Below are 17,880 nucleotides of genomic sequence, written 5' to 3' on the forward strand. Positions count from 1 at the left end.
ATGGATTGCAAGAATCCAGTGCCTATGTCCTAGCTCTCACTATTCACACTGTTAAATCTGATCTTGATAGACTGGCAGTAGATGTGTAAACGCAGATACATCCTGCTCAGAGATGATGTGGCCTTTCTCACTAAATGGGGTAAATTGCATGTCCCTCCATTCTCCACTGTGCGCTCTGTTTATGCCATTTAAAGGGTTAACCCTGGACTTTCATATGTCAGTACTTCCAGAACACAAACCTACAATAAAGATTTCATTCATTCACAAAATTCTCCTTCCCCTTCCATTATCCTCCCTGTTGTCTCTGAAATTCCTGTGGGTTTCCACCATTTCCCTGAAGAGGTGCCAACTATCACCTTACACTCAGCCAAGCAAATTTCTGAAAAGGAAAGAAAGCAGACAAATTGCTTAACGAGCAGGTGAACTGGGCCTTGGGAACACTAGGCTTCTTTAAAACCACCCGGCCACACCATCCATATGCACCTGGGGCTAAAGCCTGTTCACCTCCTTAAACACTTCTACAAAAATGTCTGTCTGTCTTTAAGCCGCCCCTGCACAGCGGCCAGTCTGTGCTCGATGTGTAGTGAATGGTCACTGGTGCTGTGTTTCCCCCCACCCCAAAAATGTGGCAGTTTTAATGACCTGGTTCTGAGGAATGTTTCTCCACCTGAAACATTAAACTGTCCTTTCTCTTTTCAGATGCTGAAGGACCTGCCGTATATTTCCAACATTTCCTGTTTTCATTTCAGGCTTTTGATAGCATTAAAATTTCCTTCCCATTTCTCCCCTCCTCTCCTAAAGCTGGTGACTTGTGCTCGCATATGGCTCCACATCCAACTGGCCATTGTTCATATATGTGACCCTGGACAGTGAGTGTCGACAGGAGCATAGAAATAGGAGTAGACCATTCAGCCCCTTGAGCTTGTTCCACCATTCAATTAAAACATGACTGATCCGTAACCCCATTTACCCGCTTTGGTTCCATATCGCTTAGTACCCTTGCCTATAAATCTCAGTGGAGCTAATCTACAGAACAAACGGGAAACTGCTCAACCTCTGTTGCCTACAGATCCAAGGTCGTCCCATCCTCTGTCATCAAATTATAGTATGCAGACGACACTTGCGTCCATGCACACTCGGAGGTCGAACTCCAAACCATCGTCAACACCTTCACCGAAGCGTACGGGAGCATGGGCCTTACACTAAACATCCGTAAGACAAAGGTCCTCTACCAACCTGCCTCCGCCACACAGTACTGCTCCCCAATTATCAAAATCCATGACAAGGCCTTGGACAACGTGGACCACTTTCCATACCTCAGGAGCCCACTGTCAACAAGGGCAGACATCGATGACGAAGTCTAACACTGCCTTCAGTGTGCCAGTGCAACCTTCGGTCGCCTAAGGAAGAGAGTGTTTGAAGACCAGGACCTCAAACCCAGCACCAAGCTCATGGTCTACAGAGTAGTAGTGATACCTGACTTCTGTATGCATCAGAGACATGGATCATGTACAACAGGCACCTCAAAGCACTGGAGAGGTACCACCAACATTGCCTCCGCAAGATCCTGCAAATCCATTGGCAGGATAGGCACACCAATGTCAGTGTGCTCGCTCAGGCCAACATCCCCAGCATCGAAGCTTTGACCACGCTCAATCTGCTCCAATGGTCCGCATGCCTGATACGAGGCTCCCAAAGCAAGAGCTCTACTTGGAGCTCCGACATGGCAAGAGAGCCCCAGGTGGGCAGAGGAAACACTTAAAAGGACACCCTCAAAGCCTCCTTGAAAAAGTGTAACATCCCCACCGACACCTGGGAATCCTGGCCCAAGACCGCACAAAGTGGAGGAGAAGCATCTGGGAAGGCGCCGAACACCTAGAATCTCTTCTCCGGGGGCAAGCGGAAGCCAAGCGCAAACAGCGGAAGGAGCGCACGTCAACTCAAGAACCTCACCCACCTGCCCCTTCAACCACCGTCTGCCCCACCTGTGACAGAGACTGTAGATCCCGCATTGGACTCATCAGTCACCTGACAACTCATTTTTAGTGTGGAAGCAAGTCATCCTCGGTTCCAAGGGACTGCCTAAGAAGAAGAAATCTCAGTTTTGAAATTTTCAATTGACCCCCAGCCTCAACAGTTTTTTTGGGGGGGGAGAGTTCCAGATTTCCACTACCCTTTGTCTAAAGTGCTTCCTGGCATCAGCCTTGAATGGCCCAGCTCTAATTTGTAAGTTATGCACCTTCTTTCTGGACTCCCCCATCAGAGGAAATCGTTTTTATTTACCCTATCAAATCCTTTAATTATCTTAAACACTTCAATTAGATCATCCCTTAATCTTCTGAACTTACCGGCTTTTAATTAGGAAAAATGGACACACTTTTTAGCAGGGCGGATCACTAAATAAAGAGGGAGCCCTGGCTGCCATTTCTCAAGTTCCCTCGTTCAGGAGCACAAAAAACAATTGGAGCACTTTCACCACTGAGATTAGCTACCTGCACAGACTAGGAATTCAACCTGGGACCATCCAGATGTGTATTTACTGTACTGAGGGAGTGCTGCACCGTCAGAGCCGTCTTTCAGAAGAGACGTTAAACTGAAGTCCCGTCTGCCCTCTCAAGCGGACGTAAAAGATCCCGTGGCACTATTTGAAAGAGCAGGGGAGTTATCCCTGGTGCCGATATTTATCCCTCAACCAACATCACTAAAACAGATTATCTGGTCATTATCACATTGCTGTTTGTGGGAGCTTGCTGTGCGCAAATTGGCTGCCGCATTTCCTACATTACAACAGTGACTACACTTCAAAAGTATTTCATTGGCTGTGAAGCGCTTTGGGAAGTCCTGAGGTCGCAAAAGGCGCTATAGAAATGCAGGTTCTTCTCTCTTTCTTATGGCTCAGACCACACCGGGTGGGGACTTTACTCACTGAAACATCATCAGAAGAGCTACCTGTTTCTATTCCATGTGCTGGGAGGAAAGCATTTTAGTGTCAAATTGACAAATGAGTTCTTAAAAATTTCATAGTATTTAACTGCCAAATTTGGATTAAACTGGCAGCCAAGCTGACTTTCTGGCTTGCTTAGCTAATTCTTTTATTATATAATTTTCACTTTTCTTTTCCTTGTTGGCGGGTCTCCTTGTGCTACTTTGGTTGTTGGAATTTGTAGCTTCCATTACTGCTACCGCTATTGTCCCTGAGCATCCCAACTACATTCCATTACTGTGGCCAAGCGGTCAATCTTCATGCGTGATACAGCTGGCTATTCAGCCCAGGGAGGCACCACAGTGCATTATCCAGCAGGAGTCATTGGTCAGAGCAGCAACAACCCAGGCTATTTTTTTTTTCCTTCCCAGAGGCCAACATATACCGCCCAGAACAACCGTCATTCCGGCTATTGTCAACTAACTTAGGATGAACCAAGGATCAAACATGGGGCCTTCCTGCTCTATATGCCTCAGCAACTCAATCATTAAACTCAAGGATTCATTGGGGAAACCAAATACAATGTTATTCCCTTTGTCAGAGACTTATGAGTCTCTTTCACTAATGCAATAATCATATTAAACTCCTAGGCCTAGAAATTCAGTAAGGCCCCGCCAGGTCTTTAGCGCCCGAAATTTAGCGCTCGCCCGGATTCCCGTAGCGCCCGCCTGAAATTCAGTTGCGACAGGCCAAGACGGAGGCGGGCGCTATTGCAGGGTTTGGCCGCCTCGCTTGGGGTGATGAAAGTCTATTTCAGGCGTCCAGCTGCCGCTGCGCCACCCAATGCGGTGCGGCAGGCTGGGGTACTGCAGGCCTCCTCCTTCTCTTAAGGAGGAGCTGCCTGCAGCCGTGAGGTCGCCGCTGGATTCCCCCGGCAAATGAGCCCGGCACCACGGAGAAGTGCCGGGCTCGCGGGAGTCAGACAGCAATGCCACGGGGGGGTGGTGCAGGAGTCCGGGGAGGGAGGTGCGGCCATGCGGCCGCCGGGAAAGCGGCCGGCCGCCCCTCCACCTTTATGCGCCGGCCTCTCGGAGCTGCAAGGCCCCGTTTTTCAAACGTTGTTTGCGGCCGCTGCGGGCGAGGCAGCCGCAACTGAATTTGGCCTTCGGCACGGAATCGCATTGGAACCGGGGCGCTGCGCACACCGATGACGTCATCGGTGCCGGCGCAGCGCTACCGGCTAACGCCGCTGTTAGGGACCAACTTAATTTCGGGCACTAAAAAACTTCCGGCGCAACCCACTCTTTCGCCCCTAAGTGGGCGCAAACGCGACTGAATTTCTAGGCCCTAGCCTTTATGGCATCATATTCCTGAGAGGTACACTGAGGTGTGATATACCTGGATTGACTATATTTACCAGGGGGATTACAATTCAATTTAAATGCTGCGGCTTGGGTTTACTATGCTACTGTTTCCATGATTTAGGGCAGATTACAGTCTGACGTGGGTCATTAATATATTGGTTTACACAAGAGAACAACTCACTTCACATCACATAAATCTGAACTCACTTTTTAATTCCACCAATTTTCTGTCTCATCTTCTGGAAGCATCAACTTCTTGTTGGGATTCATGGGCGTTAGTTGCCCTCCTCTATCTCCCCTGGGAGAGCACACTTCACATGTGAGGGTTAACAGTGTCAGTGAGCTATTTGCTCATCAGGGGATGGAGAAAGAGTGGGGCTATCGGTACCTTTATAACCTCTACATCACCAAAGGTCCACTTCCAGCAGGGGGTCACTGAATAGCAATCACGAGCAGAGATGATGTCCGATTTCCCCTCGAACACAGGATCACTGCGCCCATTTGTGGTGCCCTTACCGCATCCCTGGCTTAGATCTGCTGACTGGAAATGGACAAGTGATCGAACCAGCTTCCTGGTTTGTGCAGCTCAGCCACTCACTGGCCAGACTCATTCAGAGGCGGGAGGGTGAACAGCCAGAGGTCGTGGTCTGTATCGGTACCAACAATCAAAGGCTTAGTCAAAGAGGTAGGTTTTAAGGAGTATCTTAAAGGAGGAGAGGTAGAGAGGCGCAGAGGTTTAAGGAGGGAATTCCAGAGCTTAGGGCCTGGGCAGCTGAAGACACAGCCGCCAATGGTGGAGCGATTAAAATCAGGGATGCGCAAGAGGCCAGAATTGGAGGAGCGCAGAGATCTCAGTGGGTTGTAGTGCTACAGGAGGTTACAGAGATAGGGAGGGGCGAGGTCATGGTGGGATTTGAAAACAAGGATGAGAAAATCGAGGCATTGCCAGACTTGTAGGTCAGCGACAGTTCAGATCAACTTGCTGTTCAAGCTTGGTTTAAACCAGGCCTTCTCATTTGCTGTCAAACTCCAGATCGGGCAGGGGAGTAAAGTATTCAATGTAAAAACGATTAGACAAGGGAGCTAGTATCTTTTGCTAAATACCACAAAGCCTCTGGGAGCAGATGTTCTTTCGCTGAAACAACTTTCTGAATCCGGTGCCCAGGGATAAACTTGCGTGCATGGCTCCGCCCAGATTTATTGTCAATGCATTCAGGTTCTGACCTGCTGCAGCTGAAGTATTGCACAGGAACACACTATAAATCCTTCTACCTCCCTTCCACAACTTCATCAGTCTCTTCCTCCTTTGGTATCCAGGTCAAATAATTATCCATCGTTTCACTCCCAATTTCTTTTCTAATTACATTACAACAGTGACTACACTCCAAAAGCACTTCATTGGCTGTAAAGCGCTTTGAGACATCCGGTGGTCGTGAAAGGCGCTATCTAAGTGTAAGTCTTTCTTTAATGGCGGTAACAAACTCAAATGAATAAAAAGCCCAGGGTACTCCGGTGTTGAGCCCCAGAGGGCTGCATATACTTCCAATGAAGCTTTTTGCTTTCCACAGAAACTGTCCTTATCCATCCCAACAGGTGCACTTAGTGCCTCTCATCACTCGATCTCACTTAAGTAAAAGCTTTCTCTAGCTGTTTACACGGTGTTGATAACATAGGCCTCTCCCCCGCCATCCAGATAAGCGCAGATTGCTTTTTTAACTCCTGGCCTACAGAATAAAACATGAAACCATTGCTGTACAGGGGCACAACCAGAGAACAAAAACCTCCATTTACACAACCAAGTTTATACAGGAATGAAAGCAGCATTGAGACCATTCCAATATATAAGCTGGTTCTGTAATGCAGGCTAGCATACACCGGAATAAAAACACCTCTTAGCTCCAACACTTTTGGTTCCCTTTTGTGTCGTTGCTTCTATTACGAAGTTACTTACAATTAATCCAGGGCTGGTAACCCAAGAGCAGGGATAAAAAAAAACAAGAAAAACAAAATTAATTCATAACCGAGGCTCCGACATTATACCTCACTACAGAATTTCTGAGATTTCCTTCCATGCTATTTACCTCATGCATGCCTCTGCAGTGGCACCATTATGAATGCGAGAGGGAAAGCACTGAAATCTGCTCGGGTTTCTCATGCTGTCTCCCAAAAGTTGCTGCTATTCTGAAGGTGGCAACTCACCAGGTGGTAATGCTGCCCACCATACATCTGGCACTGTTGGTGACCATTCTGCACAGGAGCCAAGACAGCAAGTGTTGGCATGCACATTAACTTGGACAGCAGAGCCAAGCCTGATCCTGCCCTCACTGGACATCCACACAGCTGTACATACCAGCAGGGGTTACTGCATCATTTGCAGGACTGGGAATCATGGCTGACTTATTTTCCTTGCTCCAAGTCCAGAGATTCTGAGGCCAATTTAGCACTTTCACCACCTCCCATGCTAACAACGTAGAGGGTCAAAGGTGGCATTGTCCCACTACAAACAATGCAGGTATGGGCCGAACCATTGGAGCTTAGAGAGTTCTAATTCAACCTGAGTTTTTTCTGCTCAAACACCTGATTTTAAAATCCACATCGGTAATCTTATTAAAATAATAAGCTGGTAAACCTATAACAACAGAATCTTACTCAAGTAGCGAATAACAAACTTCCTCCTGGATCAACAGACAATTCTTGATCTTGGCTAAATAGGGTTAAACAGATTTAGAATCATAGAATGGTTACAGCACAGATGGAGACCATTCAGCCCGTCGAGCTCATGCTGGCTCTCTGCAAGAGCACTTCAGCTAATCTCACTTCCCCACCCTCTCCCCATGGCCCTGCAATTTTTTTTCCTTCAGGTACTTAACCAATTCCCTTTCGAAAGCCACGATTGAATCTGCCTCCACCACCCTTTCAGGCAGTGCATTCCAGATCATAACCACTCACTGCGTAAAAAAGTTTTTCCTCATGTTGCCTTTGGTTCTTCTGCCAATCACCTTAAATCTGTGTCCTCTAGTTCTCGACCCTTCCGCCAATGGGAGCAATTTCTCTCCATCTACTCTGTCTAGACCCCTCATGATTTTGAACACCTCTATCAAATCCCCTCGCAACCTTCTCTGTTCTAAGGAGAACATCCCCAGCTTCTCCAGTTAAATTTCATCGCGACGTGTCCGCCCATTCTACCTATGTCCTCTTGAAATCTATCACTATTGTAGTGTCCGAGGATCAATAATACTCAGACTGCAGGAGAACAATAAAACAGGTATTTACTGAACAGAGAGTAATTCAAGACTGAAGTACAGAAGCCTGCTATGGCTTTATATACAGGGTGGTCACTGCCGGTACTGCAGTATAAAATCAGTTCTTCTCTTACAGGCACATACACAACAATTCCTCCCCTTTTAGATAAACAGTACGTAACATTCATTTAACAACTAAATAATAACTAATTACAATTACAATTTTCTCTGTACTATATACATCAACTGAAATAATCATTTATAAGTTCAGTCTTTGAGGAGGCTTCCTGATCCTGACTGGATAACACCTTTCTCGAGTATCCTGTTCTTGCGGTGGAGTTGATTCTGGCTCATTGTCATTGGTTGGTTCGTCAGCTTCCAATACCACTGCTTCTGAGGTAGACGCAATCTGTACTTCGGGTTGATTACCAGATGCACCTGCTCGTGGTATGGGTTTGGCTTGTTCCTGTGACTCTAGAATCTGGTCAGCATGGCATCTCACGATGCTCTCTCCAACGTCCACTGTGTACATTAGTGGTCCCTGCTGTGTGCATATCATTCCTGGCTGCCATTTTTCTGTTCGGTCGTCGTGGGCCAAGACTGATTGCCCTATCTTGAAGCTCCTGGTTGGCTTCTCATTTATGTGCTGGAATTGCTTATCCTCAACATCTCGTCTTATGTTTGGTTTGAGCAAATCCAGGCGGCATCTTAGCCTTCGGTTGAAGAACATTATGGCTGGAGTTTGGTTGGTAACTGCATGTGTCGCATTCCGGTAAGCAAACAAGAAATTATCCAACTTGTGTTGTAGAGGTATGTCATCATTATGCATTGCCTTTATTGCCTTTTTAAAGGTCTGAACAAACCTCTCAGCCAATCCATTTGTGGCTGGATGATATGGGGCAGATGTGTAATGTTTCACCCCATTATTCCTCAGAAACCTCCGGAAATCCTCGGACATAGACTGTGGCCCATTATCGGAGCAAATCTGTTCTTGCAAGCCATTCCTGGTGAAGATGGTCTGTAGGACTGCAATAGTTTTCTCCGTGGTGGTGGAGGACATTTTGATGACCTCTGGCCATTTTGAATGGGCGTCCACAGCGATTAGGAACATTGAGTCCATAAATGGACCAGCAAAATCAATGTGTACCCATTGCCATGGAGATGAGGGCCACTCCCATGGATGTAGCGGGGCCTGTGGTGGAGCGTTTTGGACCTTCTGGCATCCTGTGCATCTCTTGGTCATATCCTCGATTTCTTTATCGATTCCCGGCCACCACACAAACGCCCTGGCTAGGCTCTTCATTTTTACCCCTCCCAGATGACCCTCATGAAGCTCATTGAGCACTCTATCTCACAACTTGGGTGGAATTACCACTCGGGATCCACACATCAAGGTCCCCCGGCACACTGACAGCTGTTCTCTCCTTGGCGAGAATGCTGGCAACAGTGGGTCGCCATGTGCTGGCCATCCCTTCACCGTCAAATCATAGACCCGAGAGAGTGTCGGGTCATTTCGGGTTTCCTTCTCTATACTTGAGTTTGTAACAGGTAGACATTCGACTATGGTCGCACGGAATATCTCAACAGGGTCCACTGCAGGTGCTTCCTCTACTGTAGGCAACGGTAGGCGCGACAGCCCATCAGCGTTTCCATGCTGTTTCGTACCCTTGTACTCTATGTCGTACTGATGTGCCCCTAGAAAAAGTGACCATCTTTGCAGCCGTTGCGCCGTCATCACCGGAACGCCCTTTCTTGGGTTAAAAATGGAGACCAGGGGCTGATGATCAGTCAGTAGGGTGAATTTCTGCCCGTGCAGATAGTGATTGAACTTCTTCACCCCCCACACCAGGCTGAGGGCCTCCCTGTCAATCTGGGCGTAGTTACGCTCGGCTGAGGTTAACGAGCATGACGCAAAGGCTATTGGCCTCTCTGAACCGTCAAGGAATTTGTGTGGCAGCACCGCTCCGATGCCGTAGGGAGACGCATCACATGCTAACCGAATCGGTAGTGTTGGATTGTAGTGGGCCAATACTTCTTTTGAAGTGATTAGGCATTTACATTTCTGAAAGGCACACTTACACTCATCACTCCATTTCCATGTTACTCCAGTTTGCAGTAGGGCATTCAGTGGGTGCAGAATTGTAGATAAATTCAGCAAGAACTGATGGTAGTAGTTCACCAACCCAAGGAACGACCTCAGTTGCGACACATTTTCCGGTGCTGGAGCCTTGACTACAGCCTCAATCTTGTCCGGCGACTTATGCAACCCTTCCTCATCAATCATGTGGCCACAGTACGAGATTTGTCTCCTGAAGAACTCGCATTTGGGGCGGCTGGCTCGTAGCCCATATTCCTGTAATCTCGTGAGCACCTGCTCCAGGTTGGCAAGGTGTTCACTGTCATTTTTGCCCGTAACCAGGATGTCGTCCAAATAACACTGGGTCCCCGGCATCCCTTGCAGGACTTGTTCCATCGCCCTCTGCCAAATAGCCGGGGCTGATGCTACCACGAATACCAGTCGATTGTACTGGTAAAGGCCTTTGTGAGTGTTTATCGTGAGGTATTTCCTAGATGCTTCTTCCACCTCCATTTGTAGATACGCTTGGGCCAGATCAATCTTTGTAAAGCGTTTCCCTCCAGATAGTGAGGCAAAAATATCTTCTATCCGTGGAAGTGGATATTGCACTGTGTGCAGGACTGGGTTCACAGTTACCTTGAAGTCCCCACAGATGCGAACCTTCTTCAGTTCCCCAGGCGTGCTGCTCAATGATTTCTTCATTACAGGAACGATGGGTGTGGCCCACTCGCTCCAGTCCACCTTGGACAGCACACCCGAATGCTCCAGACTCTCCAGCTCTGCTTCAACGGCTGGGCGGATCGCGTAAGGTACCGGTCTGGCCTTAAAAATTTGGGGTTTGCGTTATCTTCGATTTTTATCGTTGCCGTTACTCCTTTTAGAGTCCCAAGTCCTTGTTGGAACACCTCGTTTGCGTCAGTTAGAATTTTTGACAGTCGTCCAGGTGTGACGTCATCATCCTTTTTATCAGTCACAGTTAGCGCCTGAATGGAATGCCAATCCAATTGTATTTTTCGGATCCATTCACGTCCCAATAGTGGTGGTCCTTCATCCAGTAGTATATATAGATACAGTTTCTGTGTTTCCTTGCCGTTGTATTCAACTGGCACCCTTATTTTTCCTCTGGGATAGACTTTTTGCCCCGTGTATGTCTTCAATACAATGGACGTGTCCTTCAAGGGTATGTGTGAGAATAGCTGCTCATAGTCTTGTCGATTCATGACAGTTAGGGCTGATCCTGTATCCAATCCCATCTTTACTTGGGACCCTGCTATCATGAGGGTGACCCAAATGGTTCAGTGATCCTCCTTTGCAATCACGTTGTGTAACTTTAGACAACTTAGTCTCCTGCTCCCGGAGTCATTATCACTCTCCTGATCTTCCGAACTACTGTCTGTCATTTTTTTTTTTTACTTTCTTGTACTTTTCCTTAGTAGTTCTTGTAGTGTTGGTTTTCTTTCCCGACCTGCAGACTCTTGCTATATGTCCCATTTTCCCACATTGCCTGCATACTTTGTCCTTAAACCAGCAGTCCTTCTGATCATGGGTTGTTCTGCCGCAGCGATAGCACTTTTCTGCTCCATACGCCATTTCGTTAGCGCTGTATTCTTGTGGTTTCTGTTGTATTTCCGCAGCTCCCCGTGCTGCTGCTTCGTAGGATACCGCCACGCTGAAAGCCTGTTCTAGCATCAGGTCCTTTTCCGAAAGTAGTCGTTTCTGGGTTCCTTCACTCTGGAGCCCGCAGACAAACTTATCCCGTAAGGTGTCTGCCAGTCCTGCTCCGAACTGGCAGTGCTTCGATAACTTGTGTAGTTCCGTAAGATAGTCAGCATTGTTCTCATCTTTGTGCTGGTTTCTTTTATGGAACTTGAATCTTTCTGCTATCAGCAACGGTGTAGGGTTTAGGTGTTCCTGTAAGATATTAACAATCTCTTCAAAACTTTTCTCCATTGGTTTAGCTGGGGTAATTAAATTCCGCAATAGGCCGTACATTCTCGTGCCCATCAAATTTAATAATACCGACGCCTTCTTTCCATTGGCCACCTCATTGGCATTGCAGTACACTTCAATTCTTTCCACATACGTGGTCCAGTCTTCTACCTCGTTGTCAAAAGCAGTGATACTGCCTCTCTTCGGCATCTTGGGTGATTTAAAATGGCGCCTCCCGCGCTTTTCCTTCTTCTCCAATGGAATAAAATGGCGCCTCCCGCGCTTTTCCTTCTTCCCCTTGCTGCCACGCTGCTCCTAGCATTCTACAGGGTAATGGCTGTGACCCGCGGCTTCGGCGCGTCTCACTTTTCCTTCCCCGCATTCTATCCTCTCCACGCTGCCCTGTTCTTGAGCACCGACCGCGCCCTGTGCGCTCCACCCTGTCTCTCTCTTCCTCCCGACAACGCTGCACGGCCCCTTTGCAGAGCCGCTCGATCGAGCCCGAGCCCGCCGCAGTCCGGAAGGGTCAGCGCACTACCTGCTACCAGCATGACTTGCTGGAACACCTCGACTGGGGAGCCAGGCCCAGCTCTCCACAGCCTCCCCTGCAACTCTCCGATGGATCCCTGGGCGGTTGCCCGCGGTCGACGCCCGCCGTTCTGACTTTGACCTCCAAGAAGCTTCTCTTCAGGGAAAAGATCCCCGTGAGGTGATGCAGTACTGCAGGTGAGTTCAAACCTGCCTGTCGCCAGTGTAGTGTCCGAGGATCAATAATACTCAGACTGCAGGAGAACAATAAAACAGGTATTTACTGAACAGAGAGTAATTCAAGACTGAAGTACAGAAACCTGCTATGGCTTCATATACAGGGGTGGTCACTGCCGGTACTGCAGTATAGAATCAGTTCTTCCCTTAAAGGTACATACACAACAACTATCCTCCTCACTAACAAGTATTGTGTCATCTGCAAATTTTGAAATTGTGCCCTGTACACCCAAGTCCAAGTCATCAATATGTATCAAGAAAAGCAGTGATCCTAGTACCGTCCCCTGGGGAACACCACTGTATACCTTCCTCCAGTCCGAAAAACAACCCTTCACCACTACTATCTCTTCCTGTCACTTAGCCAATATCGTATCCACGCTGCCACTGTCCCTTTTATTCCATGGGCTTCAACTTTGCTGGCAAGCCTATTAGAGTCATAGAGTCAGTACGGCACAGAAGGAGGCCATTCGGCCCATCAAGTCCATGCCGGCTCTTTGTAGAGCAATTCAGTCGGTCCCATTCCCCCGCTCTATCCCCATATCCCTGCAAGTTTATTTCCCTCGAGTGCCTATCAAATTTCCTTTTGAAATCACTGATCATCTCCACTTCCACCAGCATTGTCGGCAGCGAGATCCAGGTCATTCCCACTCGCTGCGTGAAAAAGTTCTTCCTCATATCCCCCCTGTATCTCTTGCCTAAAACCTTAAATCTGTGTCCCCTAGTCCTTGTACCATCAACTAATGGGAACAGCCTTTCTCTGTCTACCTTATCCAAACCTGTCATAATCTTGTACACCTCTACCAAATCTCCCCTCAACATCCTTTGCTCCAAGGAGAACCCCAGCTTCTCCAACCTAACCTTGTAGCTAAAATCCCTCATCCCCGGAACCATTCTGGTAAATCTCCTCTGCACCCTCTGAAGGACCTTCACATCCTTCCTAAAGTGTGGTGACCAGAACTGGGTGCAATACTCTAGTTGTGGCCTAACCATAGCTTTATAAAGGTTCAGCCTAACTTCCCTGCTTTTGTACTCAATACCTTTATTTATGAAGCCCAAGATCCCATATGCTTTGCTAACTACTCTCTCAATATGTGCTGCCACCTTCAAAGATCTATGCACATGAACCCCCAGGTCCGTCTGTCCCTGCACACTCTTTAAAACTGTGCCATTAAGTCTGTATTGCCTCTCCCTATCCCTTCTGCCAAAATGCATCACCTCACACTTCTCTGTATTAAATTCCATTTGCCACTTGTCTGCCCATTGTGCTAGCCTATCTATGTCCTGTTGCAGTCGATTGGTGTCCTCCTCACTGTTTGCCACACCTCCAAGTTTGGTATCATCAGCAAATTTTGAAATTTTACTCTGTATTCCAATATCCAAGTCATTTATATACATCAACAAAAGCAGTGGTCTTAGTACTGACCCTTGGGGAACACCACCATCTACCATCCTCCAGTCTGAAAAACAACCATTTACCATGACTCGCTGTTTTCTGTCCTTAAGCCAATTTCTTATCCAAGCTGACACTGACCCTTCTATTCCATGAGCCTCAATTTTGTTAACCAGCCTTTTATGTGGTAATTTGTCAAACACTTTCTTAAAATCCATATAGACAACATCCACTGCATTCCCTTCATCAACCTTCTGTTACTTCATCAAAAAATTTAATTAGTCAAACACAATCTGCCTGTTACAAATCCATGCTGGCTCTCCTTAAAAAGGCTCTCCTTACTGCCCCTCCAAGTGCCTGTTAATTTTTTCCCTGATTATTGTTTCTAAAAGCTTACCCACCACTGATGTTAAACTTCCCATAGTTACTAGGATTTTCCTTGCACCCTTTCTTGAACAAGGGTGTCATATTTGCCACTTTCCAATCCTCTGGCACCTCCCCCGTATCTAGGGAAGATTGGAAGATTATGGCAAGCCCTTCCGTTATCTCCACCCCCACTTCCCTGAGCAACCTGGGATGCAAGCCATCCGGACCAGGTGACTTATCCACTCTAAGTACATCCTGCCTATCAATTTTCACCCCATCCATTACCTCTACCATCTCAGTTTCTACCGATATTTTGTCAGCATCCTCTTCCTTAGTAAACACTGATACAAAGTACTCATTAAGTATTCTAGCCTTGCCCTGCACCTCTAAGCATATATCACCTTCTTTGTCCCTAATAGGCCCCACCCGCCTCTTACTACCCGCTTACTATTAACATGCCAGTAGATTTTTGGGTTCCCTTTTATGTTAACTGCCATTCTATTCTCATATTCTCTCTTTGCCAGTCTTATTTTCATCTTCACTATCCCTCTCAACTTACTGTATTTGGCATGGTTCTCACTTGAAGAATTCACCTGACATGCATTATACACCTTTTTTTGTTTCATCATATTCTCTATCTCCCTCATCTTCCAATGAGCCCTGGCTTTGGTTCCCCTACCTTTCCCTCTTGTTGGAATGTACCTGAACCATCTCCTCCTTAAAGATCACCCATTGTTCCTTTACAGTTTTTCCTGTCAATCTTTGGTTCCATTTTACCCTGGCTAGATCCCCTTTCATCCCATTGAAGTTAGCCCTCTTCCAATTTTGAAGTTCTACTTTAGATTGTTCCTTGCTCTTCTCCATTACTAATCTAAACCTTATGATCCGATGATCACTCTTACCCAAGTGTTCTCCTATAGACACTTGGTCCACCTCATTCCCCAGCACCAAATCCAGCAATGCCTCCTTCCTAGTTGGGCCGAGAACATACTGGTCAAGGAAGTTCTCCTGAACACATTTCAGAAATTCCTCCCCTTCCTTTCCCTTTACTCTAACATTATCCCAATCGATATTTGGGTAAAGTCCCCCAATATCACCACTCTATAGTTCTTGCACATCTCTGATTTCCCTGCAGATTTGCTCCTCTCTCTCTCACTATTTGGAGGCCCATAGAATACCCCCAATAGCGTGATCATACCCTTTTTGCTTCTCAACCTTAACCAAATGGATTCTGTCCTTGCCCCCTCCAGGACATCCGCTCTTTCCAACACTACAATGTCTTCCCTAATCAGTACTGCCACCCTTTTTTCCTTCCCTATCTTTTCTGAACACCTTGTATCCGTAAATATTAAGCACCCAGTCCTCACCATTTTTAAGCCACGTTTCCATTATTGCCATATCATATTCCCACACGGCTAATTGTGCTTGTAGCTCACTAACCTTATTCACAACACTTTGTGTTTACATAGATGCATTCCAAACCTGTCTTTGTGTTCCTCAGTCAGCTGTGGCTCAGTTGGTACCACACTCGCCTCAGAGTCAGAAGGTTGTGGGTTCAAGTGCCACTCCGGGGACTTGAGCACATTGAGCTAGGTGGACACTCCAGTGAAGCGCCGAGGGAGTGCTGCACTATCGGAGGTGCCGTCTTTTGGATGAGACATTAAACCGAGGCCCCGTCTGCTCTCCGAGGTGGACGTAAAAGATCCCATGGCACTATTTCAAAGAAGAGTAGGGGAGTTATCTGTAATGTATGTACCTTTAAGGGAGAGAACTACTTTTTACAGCTCCTGTATGCTGTAGTACCGGCAGTGACCACACCTGTATATAAACCCTGAGTAGTGATCTGCATAGTTAGTTCTAGAGTAACCCTCATTCAGTAAACACCTGTTGTACCGTTTCTCCTGCAGTCTGTGTCATATTATACACAGACACAACATTGGCGATGAGCAGATTCGAACCTACCTGCAACTCTGCATCACCTCCCAGGGATTCGCTCCTGGAGAACAGTGGAAGGAGGTCGAGTCCAGAAGCACGGGCGTCGACCACGGGCAACCGCCCAGTCATCCAGCGGAGATTTGAGCATCGCAGGGGAGGCTGTCGAGAGCCAGGTTTGGCTTTCCAGTCACGGTGGTCCAGCAAAACGGGCTGGCAACAGGTACTGCGCAGACCCTTCCAGGACAGCGGCGGCTAGAGCCGACCGAGCGGCACAGAAACAGGCCGAGCAGCATCGACGGGAGAGAGAGAGAGGGCAGAGCGCACAGGGCACAGCCGGTGTTCAGGACCGAGCGGCGTCAACGGGGAGAGAGACGAGAGAGAGCACAGCGCAGCCAGTGTTCAAGGGCCGAGCAGCGTCAACGGGGGAGATGAGAGAGAGCAGAGCGCAGCCGGTGTTCAAGGGCCGAGCAGCGTCAACGGGGGAGAGAGGTGCGCAGGAAAACACGAGGCGCTGCCATTGCCACAAGGACCGCAGAGAGCGGCATTGGCAGCAGCGCAGGAGCAGCGCACGAAACCCACAGGGCATCGCCATTTGCCACGAGGACCGCCGAGAGCGACGTTGGCAGCAGCGCGGGAGACGCCATTTTAAGTCGCAGCGGGGAAGAAAGGAAAGCGCGGGAGACGCCATTTTAAGCCAGTCTAACCACACCCAAAAATGCCGAAGAGTGGCAGTATCACAGCGTTCGATAATGAAGTCGAAGATTGGACGACATATGTCGAACGCATAAAAGTATACTGCAAGGCGAATTAAGTGCCAGATGACAAGAAAGCACTGGTATTGTTGAATTCAATGGGTGCAAAAACGTATGGCTTACTACGAAACCTAGTAACCCCAGAGAAGTCAGTAGAAAAGGATTTTGAAAACAGTGTCAATCCTACAGGACCACTTAAACCCCACACCGCTGCTGATAGCAGAAAGATTTAAGTTTCACAAAAGGAACCAGCATAAAGATGAAAGTAATGCTGAGTATATAACGGAACTGCGCAAGCTATCGAAACACTGCCAGTTTCGAACGGGACTAGCAGATACTTTAAGGGACAAGTTTGTGTGTGGGCTTCAAAGTGAAGGAACCCAGAAACGGCTTCTATCAGAAAAGGATCTTACGCTGGACAAGGCTTTCAGCATTGTAGTATCACATGAAGCAGCAGCACGGGGCGCTGCAGAGATACAACGGAGACCGCAAGAATATGGCACAAATGAAATGTCATACGGAACAGTGAAGTGCTATAGCTGCGGCAGAACAACACACAACCATAATGATTGCTGGTTCAAGGACAAAGTGTGCAGACAGTGTGGAAAAGTAGGACACATAGCAAGAGTCTGCAGGTCGGGAAAGAAAACCAGCAGCAAGAAATCTCCACAGGAGAAGTACAAGAAGGTACATAAGGTGACGGAGAGTAGTTCAGATGAACAGAAAAGTGATACAGACTCCGGAAGCAAGGAGCTGGGTTGTCTGAAACTACATGTGTTCAAAACGGAGGATCACCAAACTATCTGTGTCACACTCAAGGTAGCAGGAGTCCAAGTGAAAATGGAATTGGACACAGGATCAGCCCTAACAGTCATAAACCGAAGGGACTACAAGCAGCTATTCTCACATATACCCTTGAGAGATACAAAGATTGTCTTGAAGATGTACACGGGGCAAAAAGTCTACCCCAAAGGAAAAATAAGGGTGAACGTTATATATAACGGCAAGGAAACACCAAAAATGGACCTATATGTATTGCCAGATGGAGGACCACCACTACTACGATGTGAATGGATCCGGAAGATACAGCTAGATTGGCATTCCATACAAGCACTGACTGTAGATGCCAAAAAGGAT

This window comes from Somniosus microcephalus, chromosome 8 (genome assembly GCF_052327205.1).
Source record: "Somniosus microcephalus isolate GS21.2 chromosome 8, FLI_Smic_1.0, whole genome shotgun sequence".
NCBI classification, from domain to species: domain Eukaryota; kingdom Metazoa; phylum Chordata; class Chondrichthyes; order Squaliformes; family Somniosidae; genus Somniosus; species Somniosus microcephalus.